Source organism: Nelusetta ayraudi, unplaced genomic scaffold, assembly GCF_046127955.1.
Source record: "Nelusetta ayraudi isolate G7.1 ecotype Tasmania unplaced genomic scaffold, CSIRO-AGI_Nayr_v1 ptg000031l, whole genome shotgun sequence".
NCBI lineage: Eukaryota > Metazoa > Chordata > Actinopteri > Tetraodontiformes > Monacanthidae > Nelusetta > Nelusetta ayraudi.
In genome coordinates this window covers 6,491,908-6,519,676 of record NW_027466081.1, presented here as the reverse complement: position 1 = coordinate 6,519,676, position 27,769 = coordinate 6,491,908, and the positions used below count along the sequence as shown (strand labels likewise).

Here is a 27,769-nt window from a genome sequence, read left to right as displayed (position 1 = left end):
CCCACGCGCATGTCGGTTGCCTGGCTGTGTGTTGGGAGGAATCAGCACCCAGTGGATGCAGAGCGGGGAGAGGGTTAACGAAAGTGTCTGTCCCCGATGCTGAGCTCATTCCAAGGAAACACATCGAAGCTTCTATTGAAAAATGACACACTGAGGCGACATGTACGGGCTAATTTGCCTTCTCAGTGACCTCCCCTGCTTTTTAGCTTAGCTTTTTCAAACTTTTGCCTTCTTGCAAAAAATGGCATGACCTGGCTCGGCCGGACGGAATGTTTCCTAAAGCTGGAGGACTGATCTCACACATCCGTCTGGGGAAAAATCCCAGACGTGAGAGGCAAAATATTGGAAGCTGATTGCCAAACCTGCCTTTATTTAATTTTTGATTTTGTTTTACTGTTTTTTTTTTTTTTATTATTCACTGTCATTTTTAGCTTGGTAGCAACATTAGCCTGCTGTGAGTTGTGTAATGTTGGCGTCTAACTGAAGTTCTGCCAACAAGTCTGATTCAGAGAGAATATATTTTGTCCACCAAAAGTGTCTTCAGTGTTCAGTGTGCTTTGAAACCATCCACTTTGGTGCTTGTTTCTTTAGCAGTAGCAAGGCTCGCAGTCACTTCCTGTTTCTCTTCTTCTGGGGTTAGCGTTCAGCAGTTTCTTCCTGGTTTCGTCGCAACAGGATGCTAAAGTTTTGCTTTATGACCAAGTGGAAATGTTTTCCATTAGAAGTCGAAATCGGATGGGCAAGTTTTCGTAATTTGAATCTGTCTGCTTTAAATGCCCTGCAAAGTCAAAATGATGGGAGCTGCAGTGCCCAGGTGTTGCTTTAAAAGATCGTTGCGAAGCGCTAACGATAAATAATGATCGCACGGGACAAGTCGTGCAGGGATCAGGCAATCTCCTTTTGTTTGCACAATAAACTGGTCGGAACAAGAAACAACAGCACTTGAGACAAAGCTTTGGAAGGAGGGGGGCAGGGTGGTGGTGGCGGTTTGGGAGCGGGTGGCGGGCGGGGGGGGGGGGGGGGGTGCTCGAACGAGAGGCACAGAGGCCCACACACCCAAATCCAAACACATTGCCCCTCTGTGGGGACCACTGAGGTGGTCTTTAAAGTGCTGCCATGATGGGTCTGCCCTATCTGCCCAGCGCAGACCCACAGATGCCCTCCCACGGGACAGGCTAGAGGGGAGCAGGGCAGCGGGCCTGGAGCCTCATCTGCTCTGCCCAGAATACAAATAGGTCAGTGTGTGTGGTGGGAGAGGAGGGGCACAGGGAGGGACACACACACACACACACACACACACACTGACCATGAACAAGAAGGGGTCCTGCCAGCAAAATTCCTCCATTGGCCATGATGGGAAGGGCCATCTGGTATCAATGTGGGGAAGTCAAACAAGCTTGAGCGCATGCACACACCCAGACGACCCCGACGCACACTCACACACTCACACACACGCACATCCCTTTGAATGAGGCAGAGATCGGGGACAGCACCTGAACATCGTGTCAGCGACCTCGTCTTCGCGCTCTTTGAAACGCGCCTCCAAAGACAGCGGCGTGTTTTGTTTGCAGCGTCAACCGTGGATGTGCTGAGCATTCAGCTGTGTGCCGCGGGAGCCGCAGCGGTCCGCACGCTCGATGAAAACATCTTTTCTATGACGTAATCTGTTTATTTCACCATTTCTTTTTCATCCCAAATTGCACTTACGAAACGTTAAAGGTCACTCTTTTTTCCCCCCAGACTTTATTTTTCTTCTCAGACTCTATTTACTGCGTGATTTATAATCTAAAAAAGACCAGCCGGATCTCTAGAAAACAGCATTTTTAGCCCTCTGTTTCGTGCTTACTGAAAAAAAAAACCTTCAATTTACCTTTTTGCTCAATTTGATGCATATCTTTTCTGTTTGCTTCGCTGGAGCTGCATTGGCACTAACTGGGCAGAGGAACCAGTGAGGTGTTAGCACTCTTTATGACATCACAGAGGGCTGGTTTCCAGCTGTTTTCTGAAAAGTGGATCAAGCAGCAGAAGTGAAGGACGTTTCTCACTGGTGAAACAGGCCAGAGACACATTCCTCAAAAACACCGGTAGGATTACATTATGTAACGCATCTGCCCGTCTTTCCTGTTGCACACGGCTGGACTGGACTGTCAAACTCCCATCTGTTATCAATACCAAAAAACAAAAAGAAGGTATTTATCAATGATTTGCACTTTTCTCACATGGATATCCTTTCAGACCAGACTCCTGGAGCCCATAACCTCACCAGACCTCGACTCCAAACGCGGCCACAGACGATGTCTAATCCCCGTTCCGACCCCGCCCGCATGACTGTGGCTTTAATTAAATTTTCTGCTGCGCCGTGTCCGACCTTATAGATTTCTCCTGTTTTGGAAATTCCTGGAAGTAAGAAAAACTTCAGGCCGCGGGTTTAAAAATAGACATTGTTTGACTGTGATGTAATCCCGTGGCTGTATCCTGAAGTTTTTCTTTCTGATCGCCGAGAGGGTGGGGGTTCGGGGAAGGGGGGCTGATTTTCTTTGGCTTCCTAACAAAACCCCGGCCTGATGAGGGAAGGTTTGAAAATGGGCAGGGTTGAATTATTTTCAAAAGCCGGCGTGCTATTAAGCCGGCGCGGGCCCCAGCGGCGGTGGCGGCGGCTTCATGAAAAGAAAACATCCCTGGGTTTTCCATCATACGACGCCGTGCTCCCTAATATCAGCACCTCTGCATAGACACATAAACTTTCGGAAGCTGCCGCTCGAGTGCGCGGCAACATTTGCCCCCGTGAAAAGTATGCACACAGCCGCCATAACAAGCTCAAAGAGGTGCGCCAGCTTTTGTGGATTTCTTTTTCTTTCTTTTTCACGCCCTCGCTGCCGAAGCTACAGGTTACGGGGGACGGATGCGGGAAGAAAAAAACAACGAAGCTTCGAAATCACATTACAGGGCGAGCTCCGAACAGGGAATTGATTTGTCTCCCAGACATTCAGGTCCTCTCAGTCAGACGCGGCGTTGGAAATTATGACGACTTGAGCCCTCCCCCACTCCCGCGCTTGCGTTAGCGAGATAAGTTCTGCATCACGGCTCGCAAATATCCCGAGCAATCCTCGCCTCCACCCACCACGCTCTTATGTCTTACGGGGAGGGGAAGGGAAAAAAAAAAAAGAGGAATCATTTGTTGTGCGGCAGTCTGCGTCTTTTTGATGAACACCCCCACTCTGCTAGTTCCCCGGCCGTGCCCCCGCCTCACCTCGCGTTCTCCCCTCCCTTCTCCCGCGTCGACGCACATCCATCCATCGCCGCGATTATTTAAGCGGGTGCCAGAAAAACACTGTGACCCATCTAATTTGGGCTGTGTGAGAGCGTCGAGAAGAAGAGAAGGGGCCTCTGCGATTTTCCACACTCCCTTTTTACCGAGTCGGGGAAGTGGCGAGAGGGTGAGAGAGAAGCTGTTGCCATGGCTACCTGCTGGCAGCTTCTGTCCTTGTGTTTGGAGAGCGCTGGCTGTTCCCTCTCTACACCAAGCGCCTGGGTGGGAGTGGAGGGGAGCGGGGAGGCAGGGAGGGAGGTGAGGGTGAGGCAGACGGCGATGGGGGAGGAGGGAGGGGCCGGAGTGTGGGAGGAAGATGAGGAAGATGAGGAAGAGGCCGGTGGGCTTTAGGAGGGGGCTGGCGGGGGTGTGTATGGGTGGAGGTTGGGTTTGGGGGGGAGAGTGGGGGCGCCGGGGCTGGACTGGAACCAGAGGGCTGCTGGGCTGGGAAAAGCACAAGGGCTGGATCAATCCTTGCGACAAACACACACGTACACACACACACACACACACACACACACACTGGTGATTATGACAGGCTCGACAGCAGTGGGAGATGTGGTGGAGTGGCAGTTCATAATTGCCTCAATGCGGCGAGGCCCCGGAACTCTGGTGACTCAAGTGTGCAGGAGCCGTCGGCCTCAGCCGCAGCGAGCTCCACTTCCAGGTCCACTTTATTTACTTTATTCACAGCCATTCCCTTTTCTGATTTTTTTTCTTTTTAAAGGGACACGTGGCCCCAGAATTTTTTTTTTTTTTTCAGTGCTCCATGAGCCAGTCGGAGCTGTTGCCCTGTATGAGGTCACATAGCGCACCAAACACTAACTGCATTTCCATTACCCCTAGAATTGCGCAAAACCTACATATCGCAATTAAATAACTGGTAATCGAAGCACCTTCATTTCGAAAAACCTCTCAAATATCGCTAAAAGGTTGTTTTTTTTCTGACGTATCGATATAGAGGTATATTGCAAAAGTGTCATGGAAACACTTTTCGCATTTACACGTCAGCGGACTAAATTGGACTAATCGGATCTAAAAGGTAAAATACAACTACAGAGTCAGCAACAGCAAAGAGGAAAAACAAATATGAAGAGCTAAAATAAAGGCACAGCTGCAACTAGAATTTAAACCAGGATGTAAAACAAAGACCTGAAAATCGGTCTTCCATGGGCAGAGGCAACCGGAGGGCCGCTGCTTTTTTTTTTCTTCACACCTCTGCAGCTTTGTCTCAGTCGCTCTCCCTCCTGCCCAGCAGGCGGCCAGGTGTTGTATTTTCACTCGCTCTTGCCAAGACTTCAAAGTTCCCTCTTCCTTTAAAAAACAAAACAAAAACTAACAACCTTTTCACTCCGTTTCCCCGATGCACGCGTGTCAGGTATTTCAGGTGTCAGCTTGTGTCTCCTGGAGGCTCCGCCCTATGTCTAGCCGCCGCCCGGTAAGGTGATCCGCGTAATGGATCGCTGAGGAATGGACATAATACGGAGCCGGCGGTTTTAAAGCACACTGCTCCCCTTGTTACTTTCCTAACTAGCCTTTCATCCCCTTAAGCCCGGCAGCTATAGTTACTTTGTCGGCTAATCCAAACTATTTCCGCCTCCTTTTGTTTTATTTTATTCTCGTGCCCCCCAACTCCTGCCTATCCCTCCCCTTCGACCCACCACGCAACCAACCCCACCCCCGCCCGCTCCTCCAGCACGTCCCCATCGGGACTTTTTTTTTTTTTTTTTTGCGCCTCCGAATCGATGCTAAAGTTCACTCTTGCTGCGAGCACGTGCTCTTGTGCACTCGCTTGCTGGTTTCGCGAGCCCGGCCTCGGCGTGCCTGGTGGTCATGCTGAAGTGTCGCCCTCCCCGCCCCCACTCCCACCCCTCACCCTTGCAGGAGGCTGACCTTGGCTGGGCCTGACAGAGAGCCGGCCTGGAGGGGGACCCACGGAGCTCCGCGCCAGCCCACTGAGCCGGCCCACTCAGTCTGTGCAGGTGTGGCGACGCCTGGACAAACACAACTCGCACGCACGCACACACACACGGAGCCCCCGCCGCACCACCACCACACCCCCCCCGAGCAAGCAGATGTCCTAACGCTCCCTTTCTCTGCGTTATCGGTCTTCTGGGTGTCTCATGGTCGATCTTATTCGTCTTAATTTCATTGTATGTTTTTATCCCCTCCCATTTCCTCTCGTTTGTTGCCTTTGTCGTCGTTGTTCTTCCACTACTCGTGCCCTCTCGAAAATGTCGTTGGCCATCGCCAACGCAAAGAACCACTCCAAGAGATCACTGGCGATGCAGCACCTGTGCCAGAGCTTGCAAATTCTCAACTTGGACTCTGCGACGCTGGCGAGCAAATTGGTAAACCGATGCGTGAAAAGTGATCCCAAGTGCTTTTGTGTGCTGCAGCCGGTGTCGTTTGCAGAGGAACTTCGGCAATCTGCTGAGAAAAATCCCAAAACTAGCCATAAATAGCTTTAATTGCAGAGCATAAAATGAGAGGCGTATGAGAAAGAATGGAAGAAATAGCCGGAAACATTTGGCTTGTGCTTCTATGCCGAACCACCAAGTATTGGTGCTAGTAATATTACTAGCTTGCAACGCCAGCCTCAAATGATCTTTTACGTTACGCTTCAGCCGTTCGCTCCTGTCGTTATGCACAATATCGACGGTTTTCCTCACAAGGCAGTGGCCCCTTTTTACTTAGCTCGGCCAGTGAGGTCATGAAGTGCCTCCATAATAGGGGTCAAAGGTGGCCTACCTCCGAGGCGACAGTGGAGGCAGTGGTCTCTCTGAATCAATAGCCGGTATAAATGGAGAGCATCAGCGAGGTGGAGGGACGGCGGCGGCGGTGGTGGGAAGCTGCGGTGTTGTCTGGGCAACAACCAAAAATAAGAGCGTGCCGTCTCTCGGTGAAATGGACTGGTGTTGAGTTGTGCATCAATGAGAGAGCGGGGTTGCAGAAAAACAGAGATATCGTGATGTGCACCGGAGTAAGACGGGAAGCCATCTAGAATACGTGCTGCATGTTGAGATGTTTTAACGTCGAGGAAATGAAACCTTTCAAAAAATTGGAACGGTCCAAATGTTTTTTTTTCCCTTCTTTTGGCCGATCCACTTTTCAGAAAATGTGCAATAGTTCTGATGGTCACCCCTTTGTGATGTCACGAAGGGAACTGTGACAACTACTGACAACTAAATCTCTCAGACCTCATAACCACATTTTGGATCCCTTTTTAAACGTAACTCTAAGGGTTAAAAAAACAAATCCAGCCAAGTTTCAGCAGATAACTGAATCCAAGCCTTTATTTTGGAGGAGGCTATAAACAGAGGGCTCAATGTGTATTTTGGTCAGTTTCTGTATTTCTCTGGTCAGTTTTTCACATAATCCATTCCATCGTTCACTGCTCTCACTGGATTCAAGGACAAACCACATTGATTAGAAAGGAACGTGCGACTTTCGCAAAGACGAAACCTTTCGACCCGTTTTACACTCACCAATTTTCTGGATTTCATTGTACTGTGTACCGTTCATACTGAGTGAAAGACGTGCCCACGTCCTAAACTGCCAAAATGCCTCTGCCTTGTATTTTCATTCCGTTCTTCAGTGGCATCTCGTATTTGTTTTACTACACAAACAACGCTGGAATCCTTTGTCCCTCGTCGTTCCTCCCTGACTGCGCAATAACAGGTTGTTTGGTGTGTCGGTCCGTTCGGTCCAGAGTCCAAAGTCCTGATGGAGACGTCGGGGTGGGAGCCATCGCAACATTCAGATCCTGCGTTTCACAACACACACACACACATTCTCTCACACAGAACGAGAATGCCCGCCCCCTCACTGTTGAAATCTCGCAGTGTGTGTGTGTGTGTGTGTGTGTGTGTGTGTGTGACTAAATGATGAATGGTGTTACAATAATTTGATGAGATTGGGTCAGATGATGCAAGGCAGAAACGTGTTATGATAATTCTCTTCTTGATGTCTTACAGCTCATTATTACGCTCCTCAAATGATCCCACCCCCCCCAAGACACCTACGCCGTCTTTGATCCGCTCCCACCCAAGGGTGACACATAAGTAACCGATCAAGTGTTGTCACATGCTCGGCTTGTCTGTGGGGTGTTAAACCGACCGTGCCGAAGCCGTGCAGGGTCTCTGACTGCAGCCCCACCGGCTGCCTTTGCTCGCCCCTCTCAAAACCTCCTCCGTGTCCCAGACACTTCCCCTCATTCTTCCTTCTTTTTTCATCCCCCCCCGCGCCGTTCACACCATACCGCTCTAACTCCTGCGATACTAAAACTCTTTTCTGGTGATTTTCCGGCCTTTATAACTACTTTGAAAGACTAAAAGACCATGACTGAAAAATCTGCAATAGAAAGATTTGCTATAAACCGTGTTTCAGGTCACAGTCAACCTATCAGCTGTTTTAGAGGCATTTATTATTGTATTGCAATCCATGGGAAAAATACTTTTTGGGCCCATGCGATTTTTATGATGCAGTACCTCGAGTGGCCACTGGGGAAAAATAGGCATGCCGCCATATTGCCTGTCCTGTATCCATTTCTTCTAATACATCCATGGTGCCGCCTCCCTGGAATCATCTGTTTGCGCTCCGGCCTCCTATGCCTTTTCCTCTGAACACTCCGGCCCTCCGGGGGGCGCCGCTTAGACGGTGAAGAGTCCATTTGAAGAGCTCCTTAGGATGTCGTGATGAAGACGGTCACCAGGGGCCCGATGTCAAGTTAGCGTTCCATCGCGCACAGTGGCCCCGACCCTCATCCTGCTGATCAGATTTGTTTCTTGAGTTTAAGTGACGTTTTATCAATCTGTGAATGACCATTACTGTGCACGAGTGCATTTTAGACGTCTAATTTTAAGTGTCAGCCGGGGCACCGTAATGATTCCCAGAGAGCTGCAGGATTGAATACAATACTGGACTTCAAGACAAGTCAGATTTGATTGTGTAGTAGCATATTGTGTTGCATTACATATCGTATTGTGTTTTGCAAGCACCTTGGTGCGACATTGCGTGTCTTTTCTGGATCGAAATTCCCCTTTTTGTCCATTGTTTTAGCTAAAGCGCTTTCAACTCACCGAGTTCAGATTTTCTCATCTAGCTCTGTGTTTGGTCTTTTCTTTTTTTAACCTTACGAGCGGCTGCTACAGCTTGATTGGTAAGTAGCGGAATATTGTAGTAGGTGTCATGGAAACCACGCAAAAAAAAGGGCTTTTGTTTGAGACTGTACTGTACTAACAGGAGTTGAGCAACACATTTCAACCCTCCTCCATTCAATCGGGGTAAAGCAAATGATCATACGTACTTTATTAGTATGTATTTATTATTATTATATTTTTTTAAATGAACGCACCTTCCCACCCACCCCCCCGGAGAGAAAGGCGCAGCCACATCATCCGGTCGCTTTATTATTCTGTCCGTCCATTCATGCATTCACCCAACCCCGTTCCTCATTGGACACCCGGAGCCCCTCCTATGCGGGCAGCCACGACACGTAGTCCCTAATTCAGCGGCATACATTCAGCCGAGCATCCCTCCATCCTGTCTGCCCAACCCTTTTAATCTGGCCCTCCGTCCCCTTTGTCCCGTCCTCTCATCTCCACCCGAGCGTTTTATCCCCCTTTTCACTGCAAACAGAAGACGTACACTATCTGAAGTGAAACAGGATGAATATTAAGGGGGCAGCAGTTGGATCATTCTCACTGCGCCTCCGTCTCTCTCTCTCTCTCTCCCTCTCTCGCTCGCCCGCCCTCTCTCCACAATATTTCTGCCTCTCAATCATCCGTCTCCAGCAGCTCCATGATAAAGAGCGCTATGAGCTCCATCAGCCATGCAGATGAGTCCTCCTTCCTTTACCTTAATTAGAGCACTCAGGGGACGGGCCGTGGGTGCTCGGCAGCGGCGGCGGCGGCAGCAGCAGCAGCAGCAGCAGCAGCAGCCTCTCATACCCAAAGAGACCCCCTTTTCATCGAGTCGGAGAACAGCAGCATGAAAATGGATGTGCGCTCAGATATTGCTGAAAATCATTGAAAAACATGTCATTACGGGGAGATGGCGGCCAAATGTTGTTCCAAGGCCGACTGTAATGCGCCAGGCGGAAGAGTAAAAAAAAGAAGAAAAAAAAGCTGAAGTTTAAGTCTTGTCAGTCGCACACTTAGACATCGCAGGTTGCAAGTCTTATATGAACCAGTCAATTAGTTGGGCGGTGCTGGATCGAGGTCATGGTGTGTCAATGTACGCACACATATAGGGACATTTAGATGGAAAAAAACATGATGGCAAACAAATATAAATGGGTTCATAAATATACATGAATGTAAACAGTATGTATACACATTATTCCTTTTGATTAAATGTTGCTTAATGATTTGATGATGATTTGACCCATCAGCATTTATGCTTTAATGAACAATTTTGTTGGCCGCTGTTCAAAAGTGATTTTGTATTAATGAATCACTAAAAATTAAGTGAAATGCCACCAGTCACTGGTGATTAAGTGGAAAATTTCAACATTGTTGAAAGATCTCAAATTCAAGTTTCATCGTATCGCAATGAAATCAATGAAAAATACTGGTATCATTACAAGAGAAGACTGACCTATAAAGAAATATGCAGCATTCAAAGAAAATCGCGAAAGGTTTTTGCATTCAGTGATAAGAAGATTTTTACAACAAGGAGGAAAAAAAAAATCAGTTGTCATCCTTGACTCGCATTGTTGACTTGCAGTTGCATAGAAATCCTGGCTAATTTTCAAATTCCGCCCACTCACACTCGCACCACTCCGCCAAAACTTGCAGCCTATTTAACATAAATGAAAGTGAGCTGCTGCTGAATAACGCTCCGGCCACGCGCGCGCGCACACACACACACACACACACACACACACACACACACACACACACACACACACACACACACCTTCCCCTCTCTCCGTCCCCTTTAAACGGGGAGGCGCTCCGGTGCTTCCCCCCTCCGCCCCCCACCCCCAGCCCGGGACCGTGCGCTCCGGGAGGCGGGGTGGAAGAGACGCACTCCGGGGCTGGCTGAGAGCGGACGCGTCGGAAATCTCCCCGGAGGGGCCCCCCTTGTAATTCGATGCATGCTGTTAAAGCTTAGAGTATATTGTCTTCCCCTTTTGCTTACGAAGCCTCCACCCACCGGCCCACCCTACATTTAGCGGATCATGTGACTCGGGGTAAGTCATTTGCAAGTACAACAGTTCTCTGTGCGCGCTCCCCCCCGCCCCCCCACCTCCAACCCCACACCGCCTCATTCATTTCCTGAGAACTGCCCGAGCTGAGCGGAGCAGCTGAGAGGCAGAAGGGGAGGGAGCTGCGCACTCGCACAGGCGCATGAACACGCGCACCGCGCACGCACGCACGGACGCACACACAAACGAGTGAGAGGAAGAGGAGAGGAGTCAGCGAGAGGGGACTGTAAAAAAAGAAAAAAAAGAAAAAAAAAAGAAAAAAAAGGAAGGGAAGCAGTCTTCTACTTTCCGCGGCTCTGCAGCTTCTGACCAGGTCGGTGCAATTTCCTCGTCCGCTTCCCTCCGCAGGCTGCCCGGCTGCTTGAGCTCAGCTCCGCTCCGCTCAGCTCAGCTGCCGGTGCCGCCGCCGCCGCCGCCGCTGTGCACTTCGTCCGTCACGTTGCCGTTGTTTGTTGTATGTATGTATATGTTTGCGTGCGTGTGTGCTTGCGTTCGGTGCATCTGGGCTCAGCTGTCATTTCTCTGTCAGCGCGGCAGATGACAGCTCCGATCACGCTACGGCACGGTCGTTGCGCGGTGTTGTGGCGGCGTCCGGGGCGGAAGACGGCGGGACCCTAAAACGTAACTGCGCGCATGCAGCGGACGCGCGACACCTTTATGCTCCCCCCCCCCCCCCGCACGCTCCCCAAATAGTGAATTCACACGCTGTCATGTCTCCCCGCAAAAATAAAAAAAATATATATATAAAAAAGTGCTAAAGTGCGCCCCAGCGTGACAGCGTCCACGAACGACACAAGCGCTGAAAGAAAGTAGTGGTTTGGTTTGGACTTTTTTTTTTTTTCACGCGCAACTTATTTTAACCTTCTGAAAGCGACGTCCTGTCAGCTGGCTGTGAGTTGACCGTGTGTCCTCCTCCTCCTCCTGCTGCTGCTGCTGCTGCTGGGGGGCAGGGGGGGCGACACAAGAGAGTGAAGTGAGACCAAACTCTCCCCCTCAGCACTTCTAACTGGGAGTGTGTGTGTGTGTGTGTGTGTGTGTGTGTGTGTGTGTGTGTGTGTGAGGGGGAGAGGGGGAGAGGGGGGTGGTGGAGAAAAGTTTGCTGCTGCCGCTTGTCAAAGTTTGCTGCGCGTCTCAAGGGAGCTCCGTGCGTGAGCCATTGTGTTGTGCGTTTGTGTGTTCGCGCGCGCGTGCACGTGCGCGTCTGGTTGCACACCGTTTCACCCGCCGTGGCTGCGCGCTGCTAGCAACGGGTTAAACATTAGGAGGGCTCGGGTGGCGGAGGAAGGACACTGCTAGTGTGTGTGAGTGTGTGTGTGTGTGTGTGTGTGTGTGTGGAGGGGAGGGGGGGGGGCGTCTTGGATGTCATCGGCAGCAGCACTCTCACTTCCAGGGTAATAGTCATTGGTATTGATGGGTGGCTGTCAGGAGAGAGCCACCACCACGTTGGGCCAGAGTGGGGGGGGCAGAGGGGGATGGGGGAGGGACTTGTGGTGGTGGTGGTGGTGGTGGTGGTGGGGGGGGGGGTCGGCCCTTGGCTGTTATTTTCAATTACAGGGGACCGGGGCAGAGCTGACAGCAAAGGCATTTGTACATCCAGCCAGAGGGGAGGAGGAGGGTGTGTGTGTGTGTGTGTGTGTGTGTGTGTGTGTGTGTGGGAGCAGGAGAGGGCGAGGAGCATGAGGGGGGTGGCAGGGTGGAGCTGGTGGGGTGGTACTCTGGCCTCTGCTCCCCGGGGTTTGATGTGGAAACTGAGTACCGACCTCTGTGACTTTACCCCCGTGTCGTACGGAGGCCCCGCCCCCGCCTCGCCTTCCAGCCCCCCCCATTCCCTCCCCTCCACCCCGTGACAGTGTTTGCTCGCGTCCCCAGTGTGGGCCGCAATCCTTCGGGGGTTTGTGTGTCTCTGTGCTCGCGCGCGTGAGGCCCCCCTGCGGCTCGCCGATGTTCAGCGAGGGAGATTAATACCCATTTAAACTCTCACTTAAATCCAGTGACAGGGAGGCGCCTCCCCCTTCCCCACCCACCAACACCTCCCCCCGTTGCATGAATAATCAGCCTGATATTAACACGCTGACTGGGAGACTTTGTGCGGTGCTCCTGAGACAAAACAAGCCACGGTACAATATTTATCGCGATATATATATATATATATTTTTTTTTTTTTAAAAGAGAGAGAGACAAGATGACAACTCAATGCTTGTCAAGAGAACTTATAATGGTTTAACAACAAAAAGGTGCCCGAGGTTTGTTTTAGTTCTGTTTTGTCTGTTTGACACTTTTTCTCCTTTTTTTTTATTTCTTGACTCGGAGAAAAGCAAAAATCCCGAGACACGGCAGATTCCAAACCCGGCGGCGGTCGCGGACGTCATAAGCCAAGAATGTACACAACTAGTCACATCATAAGTAGACAATGATGTCACAACCCCCCCTCCCCACCCCCTGTGGGTGTGTTTTTGTTTGTGTGTGTGTGTTGTCCTCCTGCTCCTTGTTTACAGGCTGAGCTGGCCATGTGATCATGTCGTTGCGTGTGAATCTCCCCTTCTTCGCTTCCTTTGGCCCCCTTTCACTCCTGGTACTGGCGACAATATACATCGCAAATGGACAAACTGAAACCACCTGAACGCAAACGTTTGTGTTGCTCGCTAAATTGAGGCGAACAAAACAACACAGGAAAGGACGTTGTCTCACTTTCAATATCATACGTGTGCTTGTTCAAGCAGCACATTTTTTTTGTCAGACATTGTCATCAGAAGTTAATCACTTTGTTGTGTTGTTGCCGGCGTTAAAGATGATATTGAAAACATCTCAGTTCCCGCGCCCGGCTTTCCGAGAACACGCCTGAGTCTTTCAGCACTAGCCGGTGGAGCTGCTATTTAGTACAGCGAGGGTCCAAATCCTCGATCGTTTAGAAGAACGAAGTGGGCTGTTTGAATTGATCACTGTCGCTTAAATGATCATTGGCTTTTAGGGGGGGCAGTTCCCTTGTGTGGTGGCTGTCGTGAGGCGCAGAGGTTCGTTTCTGCTTCCTTGTGTGGACCTCATAAAAGAGACCACAACAGTGTAATAATTAAAGCAAACAAACCAATGAAAAGAAAACACAGAATGATGTGGTGGCTGCAAACCGTTTAATAGGGGACTATACTTAGAACATCAGAGGTGTATCGTGTTCTTAATAAGGGTGTCCCAAAAAATTGGACATCATTTTCAAAGCACTTATCTTAAAAAAACTGCTCAGTCTAGCTCGAAGAAATTGAACAGTTTAGGTGTTGAACATCATAAGTTTATTATGGGACCGATTTCATCAGTGTTCAATATGTGCACCGCCTGTGACACGGCGCACGTAAACTGGGTGCAACATTGAAACATTAAATGTAAAACCTTGATCTATTTCTATTAGGGATGTCGAAGTTATGAGATTGAGAGGTTCTCACTTTCTGGACATGTTGTCCAGAGGAAGTGAGCTGCCCTGTTGTCAGAAAATGTCAAAAGACTTGTCTGTTTGAGCAAGTGCAAAATAAATATATAAAATAAATATCTTGTTAAGTTACATATAGAGCAGGGTAAAACATTTACAATCAATTTGCTATTAATCGCGAGTTAACTCAGGACACTAATGCGATTAATCACAATTAAAACTTTTAATCAACTGACAGCCCTACTTTCTACACATTCTGTGAAAAATTTGACATGCAAAATGATGTGAAATTTTTGGGACACCCTGTGTAACAAAAAAAAGTCAAGACAATCATCAGGTGGCATTGGATGAAAACAGTAAATTCTTTCAAACAAATGTCTTCCAGTGATTGTAGTAGATTGCCAAAGTCAAACTTTCATTGAGCAATGCTCAAAGAACCAGCAGCGAGTTGTCCAAGGCGAAAAGAGAAATACAGCGTCTATTCCCCGGGGGGATGATTATGTCCGGTGGTCCGCCAGATGCTACAAACAAAGATCATAAAATAAAATAACCCGTCTTCCTTTCCCTTGCCAGTGGATATTCCTCGGACCGCTCTTTTCCTCGACCGCCCACTCGGGACACGGTTCAGGGACTTATGATAGCGATCGGCGCGGGTCGGGTGGACTTGGGGTGGGGGTGGACTCAATTAAAAAGCCAATCACCGGTGGATGGACTCTATCTGTCCATCAACAAGGCTGCAGCCAGGACATTTAATTGCATCGCGGGATTTCCCCACCTCCCCCCCTTGCTAATCTGTTTGCCACAGATCACAGCCCACAAATTGGGTGCGTGTCGACAGATTGGATCCTTCAGGAAGAATCGGCGCTTCCCCCCCCCCCGCCTGTACGAGGGACCTAATATTATGGACGCTGGTCGTCTTTGTACAGGGTGATGGGAAACCCCTCCAACAACCCCCCCCACCCCCCAATGCCTGCACAACTCCCCGCACCCGTATTACCTCCTAATCAGCCGGGTTAACTGTTGCCGCATCGACCCACAGGCTGCGTCATTGATCCGGGGTGGCGGTGGCGGTAGTGGTAGGCGTTGTTATGGAGTTTATTGTCATTGATTGCGGACAGGTCCACGTTCGCTTGGTGCAGTTCGTTTGTATGCTCGACTAAGGCCAAAGAGTAACAGGGGAGAGCGCAGAGCATGGATGTATTATAAGAACTGGATACCGGACTGACAATATGGCGGCGCAACAATTTTCCCAGTGGCCATTCGAGGTACTGCAGAAAAACAATCCCATGGACCTGAAACGCCATTCATAGCAAATCTTTCTATTGTAGATTTTTCTGTTTTGGTCTTTTAGTCGTTTTAAAAATGATAAAGGGCCGAAAATCACCAGAAAATAGTTTATTCCCAGTGTGACGTCACAATGTCGTATGTGCTGCTGTGTCTCAGCTCGTTTCATTGGCTGCGTCCTAACCTGTCTGTCAGTGACGTTCTCCAGAATCCTTCTGATTGGCCAAATAGATGTGAGTCACAGGGGCATGATGGGAAGTGACACTACTGCATTAATGTGGAAGTCCAACACTTTTTCGGCGTATGGGCTGGTGAGAAACTTTTGTTTGTTGAAACGAATGGGCCGCCATCTTGGACTCTGGGGGCTTGGCGCAGAGGTTTGCTCGGGCTCAAGGTGCTTTGTGGGATATCCCGAGGTGACAGACGAGACGCTCAAGTCCCAAACGAACAAACGCTCGCATCCACAGTCGGTCTGCGTTTGAAAACGACGGGAAAGCTTCGTATATTGACGGATTGTGTCTGGTCGTGGAAAAAAAAGAGATAGATCAGCAGCGTTGAACATCCCAAACGTCTTCTGTTGTTGTAGTTGTTGTTGCCCTCTCTCGCTTTCAGGAAGGTTGAGGACGAGTCCAACTTCCTGCGGTGTTAAAATAAGAGCAGCAATATAAGGTTCGAGGGCAGGGGAGGGGACACGAGAGAATGAAGTGAGACCGAATTGCCTCCCGACTCCCTGCGCTGTTATTTCACCGCATCAGTGGATGACAAAACACCCCTGTCCTGCCCTCGCTCATCCCCCCTTGCACTCTCGCTCCCTCTCTCACCCTCCCCCCCCCCTCTCTCTCTTGTGGATTCAACCTTTTGACCCCGTCGCCCAACCCACGTCTGTTTACCAAAGTCGAGTTGAGAGGGGCGTACACCGAGTGCTGGAACATGTGTGTTTGGTGACTGAGTGTGCGTGTGTGTGTGTGCGTGAGAGAGAGAGAGGGAGACGGAGAGGGCGAGCGAGCATGGAAAGTATTGTGCAACAGCTTGAGACTCCGAGTTCGATAATCTAAATAGGTTAAAGCAAACAAAGGAGGAGGGAAAAAAAGAGAAAGGGGGCGGGGGTAGGGGGGGTGCAGCGGGCGGGGGGGGGGGGGGGGTGCAGGGAGGGGCGGCTGCGCCGACGTGACGGCAATCTGATCAGACCTGCAGGTAAACAACTAACAGCGGCGGGTCTCACGGCGGCAGGGCTCTCAAGATGACTGTTGGCTTCTCGAGATCAGCCGAGCGACTCCTTACTGGAAGTGAGTCATTTCACAGAAGTTGCCCCCCCCCCCCCCCCCGCCCCCCTTTGGTCCCCTCCCCCTCCCCCCAACCCGGGGCCCTCGGGGTTACCCAGCACGCTCCCTTGGCCAAGATGGAAAGGTGTGTCGTCGACGGAAGCCCCCCCCCACCCCCCCCCCCCGTGCATTTGACTTTAGCCAAATATGGTGACTGAACGAGAGGAGGGGAAAAAGGAAGGAAGCCAAGAAAAGAGAGGATGGAAGAGCGTTCAATGTCAGCATTTTCGCAGTGTTGCCGAGGGTTTTTTTTTTTTCTCCTTCTCTTTTCTTTTTTTCCCCCCTCCCTTCTTCTTTTCATTCCACCGAGGCCGCTCTTGCAGGACCGGCCCGGGGAGCTGCGTCGCTCACGGATGGATCCAGCAGACGCGCGTGAGGATGCTGCGTGCTTGACCGTCGCTTTTGTTTCCACTTCCACTGTAGGTCAGCGGTTGGGTCTGGGAGAGGGGCGGGTCGCTGGGAAGCGGAAATCGTCCGCACAACATGTGGAACCCATTGGGATTCGGGCTGCTCGGTCGCCGTTCCGCCGGCCTCTCCGGCCGTAGCGAGCGCAGCTTGAGCCGCGGACCGTGACTGGTCCCGATTAGCCGCTCATAGCAGTCAGTTGGAAAAAAAAAACGGTTGGGGAGGGAGGTAAAAACAAGCAAAGTGAAGGCGTGAGTAGGTGAGCACACACCTGCCGGCTTCTTCAGTTTTCTTTTCTTTTTTTCTGGCAGCATTGGAGAGCCGGCATGGGTCGAAACAAGTTGGGGGGGTGTGTGGCAACAACAAAAAAGCCTATAATGGGCGACGACGACAACGAGGGCGCAGCCCCCCATGCCAATGCAACAAGTGTGACGGAATGTTTTGGCCCCGTCTCGTTTCCTTCTTGCTTTGCGAGGTTAGCCGGGGTAACGGGCCGACGCGTCGAGTCGAGGGGGAGCAGCGGCACAGACGTGCAAACTCAGTATGAGTGTGTGTGTGCATGCATGGGTGTGTGTTTGTTTGTACTGGAAGAGAGGGTACTGCAAGCCAGGGTAAAGAAAGAGAAAGTGTGTGTGTGTGTGTGTGTGTGTGCGTTCAAGTGTCGGAGCTGCTGGCATTACTTCTGTGTGACTTGGTTACAGTAGATGCTCCAGATGAGTCAGCCCCCCCACCCCCATACACACACATACACACACGCCCGCCCGCCTGCATTGTACTAGTTATTGTAAAACATCTAGGTTGATCTCTCTCTCTCTCTCTCTCTCTCTCTCTCTCCCTCTCCGTGAGAGTGCACGCGAGTGCACATGTGCCGCGATGCATGCAGCAGATAAGCCATTGTGAGCGGGGCCACGGCGCATATGTTGTCGGGTGGGGGGAGAGGTGGAGGAGAGGGAGGAGGCGGAGGAGGCGGAGGCGGAGGAGGAGGAGGAGTAGGAGGAAGGGGGAGGAGCAGGGAAAATCGCCCCGACACACACAATTCAGCCGTTACATGTGTGCAACACACATGCACCATTAGAGCCTGGGGGGGGGGTTAGAAGGCAGTAGCCTACTCAAAGACCACCGCCCCCCCACCACAACCCCACCCCTCACCCCTACCACCACCACCATTAGGCCAGGAGTGTACTGTGCTGTCGTCCCTCGGGGGGCAGCGGAGGAGAAGGCAGCGGAAGGAGGATTGTGTGGGTGGTTGCTGCTGCTGCTGCTGCTGCTGCTGGTGGTGGTGGTGGTGGTGGTGGTGCAGGCGGAGGTTGTGCGAAGGGAAACGGCAGGTTGAGTGAAGATACTAATTTGGAGCGTCTCACTCGGACTCTGCTCGCGACCGCCGCCGCCGCCGGATCGAGGTGATTCGCAGAGTTCTGGAGTTCGGTCAACTCGACCCCGAAAGGCGGCAGCGCTGCGAGTAAACACCAGGTGGGTTCAGAGTCCAAAAGTGTGCATAATCCGCCGGATCCTGGCTCTGCCCCCATCCGGCCTCCTTCCCTCTCCTGCTCCTGCCGCCGCCGCCGCCGGGCGTAAACTCGGCCCGTCGAGGGGAAATGTTGCACATCTTTTTTTTTCATTGTTATTTTTTTCACTTTCCCTGTCAAGTCGTGACTACCCTGGCCCCTCCCCTCCACTCCCTCTAACTCCCCCCTCCCCCTCCCCCTCCCGCACACCCCGGTGCAAGCGAGGTTTTTGTGTCAGAGGCTATTTTAGCTGCACCGCCACTGACCCCGCCGCATTTTAACGGACGTGCGCGCAAACGTAAAAAGAGAGCGCTTGGCTTGGACAGAGGTCACCCCGGTGAGCCCAGGCGCTCGGATCAGCACCGTATCGACTCTCTCTCGCTCTCTTTCTTTCTCCACGGGAGACACTCCTCTCGCCCGCCTTTTTTTTTTTTTTTCCCTCCCTTTATCCGCCTGCGGGTTCGCTTTAGCCCGCCGTGCTCCATCCGGCCTCCGGAGACAACGCTTAATGTTATTCTTTCCCGCGATTACATCAAAAAAAAAAATAAAACAACCAACACGACCCGCAATTGAGCGCGCAAACACTCCTCAACGGCGTCGCTCAAATTGCTTTGACTGCTAAGTCGCGGCTCACTTTTCCTTTTCAGCACTGTCACGGTCGCAGCTTATTTAGCCGTTTTCCCCCCCGCTGCATTTGAGGCACATGATGCAAGAGGATGTCAGACTCCTCTGTTTACCTCTCCGCGGAGGAGTGTCTGCGCGCGCGCACGCCCGCCTGGCACGACACGCACGAGCGCTGTAGGTGTGCGCGTGGGCGGCTGTTTGCGTTGAATGAGCGCCTCTATTCTTCTTTCACGGACACGGCGGCGAACGCTTGCGAGACGGTTTATTGTCGCTCGCGTCTCCCTAATGTAAGATAAATGCGGCTCGCTGTGGGTGCAGGCAAAGGCTGCCGCGGCGTGCACTGGCGCTTGTGTGTGCGTGCGTGCGTGTGTGCGTGCGTGCTGCTCTGTTCTGTGCGTTGTGTCGTATCAGCGTGGCAGGAAGTAACAGGAAGTGCATTTTAAAGACGGCGAGCGAGACGCGGCGAGAGCAGACAGCGAGCGAGCGGCTCTTTTTCTCACTTTGAATGTTTCCTCTCAGAATAAGTCACTTCTTCATTTCCCACAGTTTCACTTGTGGGGGTGGGGAGCTTCTCGCAAACACACTGCGGCATCAAAGGCAGAAAAGAAATACGAGGCCATTTGTTTTTCTCAAAAAAAAAAAAAAATTAAAATTAAAAGAAATCCACAAACAAAGGCAGGAGGAAGGACGTGAAAAGTTTTGATTTAACATTTCCGTAAATCAGAAAAAATGCAAGATTGGATTTGTTGTTTTTATTTTTTACATCGCTCCCGACACAACCGCCTGTTCCCAATGGCTCATGTATGCTTTGACGCTTTATTTTTTGCACTCCGCATCCTCACGATAAATAATTTTCTCACGAGCGGAAGTGTTTTTTTTTTCCGAGGGTGCCAGCGAACGCGGCGGACTTGAGCTGCATCCGGCGACCTCATCCCCCCCCTCCCCCGGCCGCCCCTCTCCCCCCTTCATCCCGACAGGATTACTGACACAGGATCCTCCTACCCCGGGCAGAAATAGCAAGGACACAAGGGCAATATACCAGAATATGGTGACATCCGTGGGGCTTCACCAGTGTGTGTGTATGTTCATCGTGTATTTACGTGACTATCAAGTCTCTATAAAAGGAGCTGGTTTCCTTCCAGGTGCCGGGCTTCCCCTCTCACACACAGACACAGACACACACACACACACACACACACACACACACGCCCCTTCAATAACCCCTTTGACAGAATTTTACTTCGACGCCGCAAAATGGTGCAACTTTTACTTTTTTGCATTCAACCGCTGCAGGAAATCAACATAATGAGTCCGTGTGGTGTAAACACTCGACCTAACTAGCTGTCTGAACCAGCCTCATGCCGGTTATTATCAACTCATTATTAAGTTTCCAGAGAAAGATTTGGTGGATTTAATAAGTTGTGGTCGCCAGAAACAAAACAATGCAAACCCAAAACAAGCAGAGTGTCTAAATAATGAGGCATGACGCAACAGATGCACTCGGGCTTTTCAATTTGTTTGCGAGTTTGCAGCTGTGATCAACAAATGGATCGCATCAATATTCAACCGTCTCGCCGCCGTCAACTCTTTCCATTTCCATTATTGTCACATCCTGAGGTCTCTCTGTGTTTAAATTAGTGTTTTCCTGCCGATTAACATGACTTGGTTGCAGTATAGATTTCAGTAAATCACGTGTATTGATATAATGATGTTCATGGTAGCCAACCTGTGTTTACTGACGTCAAGGCCGGTCTGACTGTTTTCGAAACTCGGGGCTGCGTGCGGGTTTAGCGCGTCCATTGATGTGCGTCACATCATATCCAACAGGAAGCGAAGCGGGGATGTTGTGAGACGGATAGAGGGCGACGTTGGGTTTGAATTGATGTGACCTGATGAGCTCTTCGTGGTTTTCCTGTACGGTCCAGGGATGAAAACATCCAGCGCATGGGAGGTGTATCGGCTCTAATAATAGCCCGCGAGGAAAGCTGCTGTCTCTCCACGCTCCCGGGAGGGGTCGAGGGGGGAGTGCAGGGGTGTTCCTAGGTAAAGTGAGTGCATGGGGGGGCGGAAGGGGGCTGTCTTTTTTCATTTCTTTTTTGCGTCTAAACTGAGCGCTGGGGTCCCCGTGTGGCAGCAGCAGGGGCTGCCCTCCTTGGCCCTGCTTGTGACTCATTGTCCCTGCCAATGAACGCAGCACTGATGAAATGGAAATTCTGAAAAAGGCAGAATGAGTTGCTCGGAATGAGCAAGAGCAGGAGGGGGGTCGGAAAGGCAAGGTCAAAGTCCCGGCCTCTCCGGGCTCAATCGGATCGATCCAAAATAAAGAAACAGCCGCGTTCCAATTTACGCAAGTTCCTTGAGGTGGGGATGTCATTGAAAGGTGAAGCGCGCCGACTCTTTTACCGGGAAAAATCGCTTGCCTCGTGGCGAAGGGAGCGCCGCTTCGTTTCTGGAAAACAAGCTGCCGTTTGTCCTCCGCGCCTCCGGGCGGAGTCTCGTCGAGGGAGCGCCGGCGATGTCGTCAGCAAGTTGGAAGAGACATTTGTTTCAAATCACGCAGGCAACACAATCAAGCTAACGTTGTCAAAACTCTGAGCAATTGCACTATTCATGGTAAATACAGGATTTGTTGTATTGTGGGTAACGCAGTTTTCAGCGTCTGACGCGTTTGCACTTAAAAGCCGGAACGCTGCCTTTTATTCGCCTCGCGATCGCGCCGCCCGTCCTCAAGACGCACTTTAAAGCTACTTCCAAAATCCTTTTCTTTTGATCGTGGCTTTTCCACAAGCTACATCCAAACGTGCGGCATTTAGTCCAACAATCTCCGGCTGCGAGGCGAGGAGCCTGCGAGGAGCCGCGCTTTTCTCCTGACTCGGATGCAAGGTTTTTTTTTTTTTATGTCTTTTGGCGTCGAGGAGCAGCGCTGACCTCTGTGGGTTGAAGGTGCCGCGTCTGCCGAAACCTTCCGATCAAAAAGCTCCGCCGCCGCTGCATCCACGGCTCTCCGCCCGGGCCCTGCTCCACGTAAGTAGTAGTAACTCTGCAGGGATGGTGAATGGACTCGCAGGACCAGGGAGGAGGCCAACAGGATGAGGTCACGAAAACAGACGCGGCGGCTTTAACGCGAAGCAGGCCGAGGCCGAAAATGAGAATCAGCTGCTGCTCTATTGTGTCTATGCGGCGAGCGGGCTAGCGGGCTAGCGGGATGATTTAGTGGATCTTTGCTTTTCCGACGAGCGCAGAGGTATAAATCGGCTTTTTTTCTTCTCCCTCTGTCTCTCTATCGAGTGTACGTTTACTCGTGTTTTGTTTCTTTCTCCGTTCTGGGTGACTGACAAAAAAAGAGAAAGCACAGAGGAAGCGGAAGAGCGTCGTATGTGCAGGAGGTGAGCCCGGCAGTTGTTAGGCTGGTTATGGGGCCAATGTGTCACGTCGGGTGGGGACGGTGGGGGAGTCGGGGGAGGGGGTCCTGGGGCACAGGGAAGGGGGAAGTGGAGCCCAGTGACACACAATACACGCACAACACAGGAAATGCTCCGTTTCTTTTTCACCACCCCCAGCTTCGTCCTGTTTGTGCTTTCGTTCTGTCGTTTTTCCCTTTTCCGTACCGCCAGCTGATCATTTGTTTTTGACTTTTTTTTGTGTGTGTGTGTAACACCCCCCCGGTGGTGGAGTGTGGTAGAGAGGGCAGAGAGGGTTGGGGGTGGGGGGGTCTGTTGGCATTCTTGCACCGTGCGCTCTGCGCTCGACCGGGCGCCTTGGCCGCCGTCCATATCCCCTTTCCACCCTCTCTCTCTCTCTCTCTCTCTCTCGCTTCCCTGACCCCTCCGAACGCCCCTCCCCCTACCAGTGCAGTATGCCCCTCTCCTCCTCACCCCCAGTAGCCCCCCATCCACCCCCCACCCCCAACTCCACCTCCACACCCCTTCCCTCCGCCTCGCGTTCACCTTGCCGGCCGTAGCCCCTGGTGTTCCTCCCGCGATTCAGCTCCCCCCCAAACCCCTGCCGCCACTTTCACCCCTCTCTGCCCTCTTTGGCCCCGCCCCCCACGCAGCCCATGGCAGCAGCAGGTTCCAGCCTCGGTCACGCAGATGCGCCCAGTTGCTGCAGGCGCCCTGGCTAAGGGGGGGAGGGAAGGAAGCGGCGGGGACGGTCCGTCTGTCACGTCGCGCTACGCCGTCGCGTGCGCCGCGAGAGGTGGCGAGAGACGGAGGGGACGGGGGAGGGGCACCGATGTCGCACGGACCCTGAGGTCCGGAAGCCAGAGTTTGTTTCCGCTTTTGAGTTTTGATTCTGGGTAGAAGGAAAGAATGTGTTTCACGGCTTCAAAGCTGAGGGAGCCGGGTCAAAGACGGCCCGTCCTTGAACTCCCAGGCGCTGAACTTACGACACGGCTGAGATCGGCGTCCTCTCATTGGTCGGTTTCTGTCTCCATGACTTCCCCTTTGAAATGTGTTACGTCAAGGTCCCACATTATTCCATTGTCAGTGAGTTTTGTTATTCATCCACCGCTCGGGTAGCGCGGCATACTTGATCAAAGAAAATCTTTGTACATAACATCCAGAAAACAGCATACTTAGCCCTCTGTTTACAGCCTCCTGCTAAAAAATTGGCACCTTTTATGATGTCACAAGTGGCCAATTACCTGTATCCCATTTTTTAGAACGCGCCCTGACAGGTGGAACAAGCAAGAGAAGTGAGGGATGGACTTTTCTCATCTCTGCGGAGTTGATTGGACATTGCTAGAGACACACGTTGTTGTTGGGAAACATTTCTCAAGTAAATTTTGCGTCGTATGGGACCTTTTGGGGGTCAATTAATCAGGCTGACTGATAACCTGTTGTGGGATCCAGGGATGATCGCATTAGAAATTCCACTACTCTCGTGGAAGTGGAGGCAAAGGCGCAGCTTGTATTTCTCCGACCCAGACGCTCTGCGGTTAGTTTGATTCATTTCCTCCTGCATCCTGAAGTTGAATTTTGCATGTGTGTTCACAGTATTGATTACCTTTGACTCAGAATCGAGTTCATCGGGTTTCGAGTTTTCTAATAAAGTTGAATATGGCTGTTTTTCAACCTGACAGTGATATCCGACTCTCCCTACCTCCTGTCTTGGCTGATGCGGGCCTGCATATATACTGTCCTTTGGCGCCAAGTTTTATTTTCTTTGGTCGAGACTGACGGTTGTCGGCGGACATCTGCACGCGTTGGACGGCAGGCGCCATGGATGATGTCAGCGGTGAATGAGGTCAACTTCAGATCTGAAAGATGTGATGCTCTCTTGAGGGGTTTGTCACCTCTGATTGCTTCCAATCTTTTGGACGCGTTGAGTTTGTGCTTCCTCTGAAGGTAGTCGCCGATTGCCAAAGATAGTGGTCATCTGGAGTGGTATTAGAATCTAAGGCTGTATTAATACCTTGGTAACAGGTATATGGCACAATAGTTCAATTAAATAAAGTTAGCAACTTTCTCCTTCACCTTTTCTCTCCAATGACGAAAAGGTTGGCGGTTCAAATCCATCCCAGTCTGTCGTTGTGTCCTTGGGCAAGACACTTAACCCACATTTCCTGGTCGGAGGTGCCGTCCGTTTGTTGCGGATTGGCTGCCACTCTTTCGTCAGTCTGCCCCAGGGCAGCTGTGGCTATACATGTAGCTTACCGCCACCAGTGTGAATGTGGTGTGAATGAATGGGCTCAATATAAAGCACTTTGGGTGCCTTGAGAAGCGCCATATAAATCCAATACATTATTATTATATTATATATATTAATGTTTACATGATATTTTAGTCCTCCCAAAACAGCAAAACCAAACGAGAAACAAAATGCATATAAACACGTTATTGTGACTGAAATCAAATTTTTAACAGTCCCTTAAACTCTCCCAGATCATGTGATCGGAGATTGAATTGAACTCCTGCATGTATTGAGACCAGTCGGATCAGATTTTGGTGCTAAAGGTTCAGCGGCAAGATTTAACCTGGAAATTACAATACAACATGCAACAACAGCACCTATACCAATACATTCAATACGTTCATGTGAACAAATTGCAGGTGAATCGAAAATAGGAAGCACACAACAGAGTCACTAAGTCAGCCAGACCGCTAGAACAGAAGGCAGTTGCTAGATACGAACAGCGCCACCTATTGAGATGGAGCCGGACGTGCTCGGTCAGATATTGGATTTTCTTCTCCGTATCTGTATTCAATACTGCGTGCAAGTAAATGTAGCGATTGTAGCATCGCAGCGCTCGTCCTGAGGCGGTCACCGCCTCCTCATTGCTAATCAACAGCCCAAAACAGCTGCAGACATAAAATAAAATACATACATTCGGAGCGTTCTTGCGGCAGAGGACCCGCCTTCCCATCCTCCCCTCCCCGCCGGCGCTCTCTTTACCTTTTTTTTTATTTTTATTTCAAGGGGATTTTGGTGGGGATTGGAAGGGCAGATTGGCGACAGAAATGAGTTGCCTCAACACTCGGCTGGCCGCCTCTCGCCATCGAGATCCTCCCCTCCCCCCCACATCCACTCACACCTGGGATGGCCATTTCATTTCAGAGTGCAGCAAATGGAAAGGTGATCTTAATCTGGCCTGTTTCCCTCTAACTGCCTCCCCGCTCTCCATCTCCCACACACAAAGCCCACAGACAGACAGACAGACAGACAGACAGACAGACAGACAGAGAGAGAGACAGCACTCTGCTGCTCGCTTCAGCCCCGCCGCCTGCTAGAAGGGAAATTCACTTCCAACCATACGCATGGAAAAAAAATAGTACCTTCATTTTGAACTCTCTTTTTTATGGCTGCCTGTGTTGTGATGTTTTGCTGTGTGTGTTTTTTTTTATTATGCTGAGCTCGAGAGCGAGAGAGAGAGAGAGATAAATAAAAAGAACTAGCACCGCCGTGACGGTCGGCTTTGGGGTTTTTCGAGTATTTCGACGTGACCTCTGGGAGCCGCCGCCTCCTGTTAGCTCGTTGCTCAGCGTCCCTCACCGCTGTTGGCTCTTTAATCATTGCGGTCACAGGCAGAGGTATGCAGTGGCTATTGATTTCCTTTGAATGGCCCCGCTGCGAGCCAGTTCATTAGGAAGGTGAACACGGACCAGTGGATTAACTGGGCCGCCGGCGCAATGTTGCTTCCGTCAACGTTCTTTGTTTTGTCTCGTGCTTTTTTTCTTCTTCTTTTCTTCCCATTTCACAACAAACGGACGTAAGTTGGGGTCGTCTTTGGAGGGAGGGGTGGCCGTCGCCAACCTCGTCAGGAAGTGATTCCCGCCTTGGAAATTGTTTCCATCACATCAGACGTTGGACAATCTTGACAAACAGCTCGCTCGCTCACTCACTCGCTCTCTGCCTCCTCTGGCGCACTCGTCCCTCCTCGACTCTTTAACACGTGGCTCCGGGCTGGACTGAGGCTGCCGAGCTCCACCCGCTCCAGCCGTTACCATGGCAACACTTATCGGGGGGGCCCTACCAAGACCTGAAGCCGAAGGACATCCTGGACAACAATACAATAGCTGCACAGCCCAGGGTACCTGAGGGACTTAGACCTGAGAGGCGAGATCTGGGGTGTGCGTGTGTGTGTGGAGGTGGGGGTGGTGGTGGGGGGTGGTGGAGTAGGTTGGTTGGTTGCAGATTGAGAGAGAGAGAGAGAAAGAGAGAGAGAGAGCAAATCCTCCCCTCTTTCTCCACCGAGCTGCACTCACAACAAAACTCAGTTCAGGATTAGTAGCACCTTTTTGTCCCCCTTTGTTTTGCTGGGGGGAGATAGTGGGACAATACATGAATTATGTCTCGCTTTCACCTTTATACATGATGTAGTAAAAAAAGGGATGTTTTTTTGGTCGGCCTGGCAGTCTTGAGTGGAAACTCCGGTGAGTAAGAGACAAAAAAGCAAAAGAGAGGGAATCGTCTTCACCCAGGATCGGATGTACGGGAAGCGGATGAGTGCGGCTGGAGTGGGAAAAAACGGCTGCACGTAAAGCACCTGATTGATGCCTTCCCGGTGAATTTTAATTTTATTCTCATTTTCATTCTTATATTTTTTTTACCCCCGTCCAGTTTGGCTGCGAAGGCCCTCGTCGCTATTACCGCACATCCTGCGCGGTGGGCAGATTCTCCAACGGTCCGTTTGCCGCACTTGTGCTCCTCCGTGCGCTGCTGCTGCTGCTAAAATAATAAGAGGAAGGGTTACCTCAGGTCGTCCTCGGCTGAGGCATACGGAACATGCATTGTTGTTGTTGGCTCCGTCCGAGTCTCCGTCTCGACTCTGCTACTTCTCCTCTCACTGCTGCAGCTGCAGCTGCTGCTGCTGCTGCTGCTGCTGCTGCCCACTTTCCAGAGGAAACAGGGTGGAGGTGGAGGGGGGTTGAGCGTGAGGGGGCGGGGCAAGGCTAGCATGTGTGCAATTACGATACTTTGCTCGCGACCGTGCGTGTTTTGCCTGAGCGTAACCCCCCTCGGCCCCCCAAAAAACAAAAACAAAAACAAAAAACAAAACCCACACACATCCAAAATGTGTCTCTTCTGACTTTTTAAACTATTGTTTGCGTTATTGTTGCAGCCATTCGGCTCCGCCGGCGTCCCCGCCGCCGCTGTTGCGAAAGCGCATCTGAGAGCGAGTGCTGCGCGTTCCCATTGAAGTGTTAAGAGGATTTTATTCCGGCGTCGTGAAGTGTTATTAGGCCCGCA

At 51.1% G+C, this 27,769-nt stretch overlaps 1 protein-coding gene across 4 annotated transcripts in view; it reads left to right on the top strand.

Annotated features, from left to right (window-relative positions):
- The first annotated feature begins 10,556 nt into the window (after nt 1–10,556).
- Nucleotides 10,557–27,769, top strand: part of klf12b (Kruppel like factor 12b) — a 50,952-nt gene continuing 33,739 nt past the window's right edge. The window contains exon 1 of one of the 4 annotated variants that reach the window (XM_076031113.1): nt 10,557–10,836. The gene's annotated coding sequence lies outside the window, so the exon portion shown is untranslated. Of the gene's footprint in view, nt 10,837–16,700; nt 16,964–21,383; nt 22,103–22,298; nt 22,323–27,769 lie in introns of those variants that run through there. The other 3 variants (XM_076031116.1, XM_076031114.1, XM_076031115.1) reach the window with 3 other exon arrangements.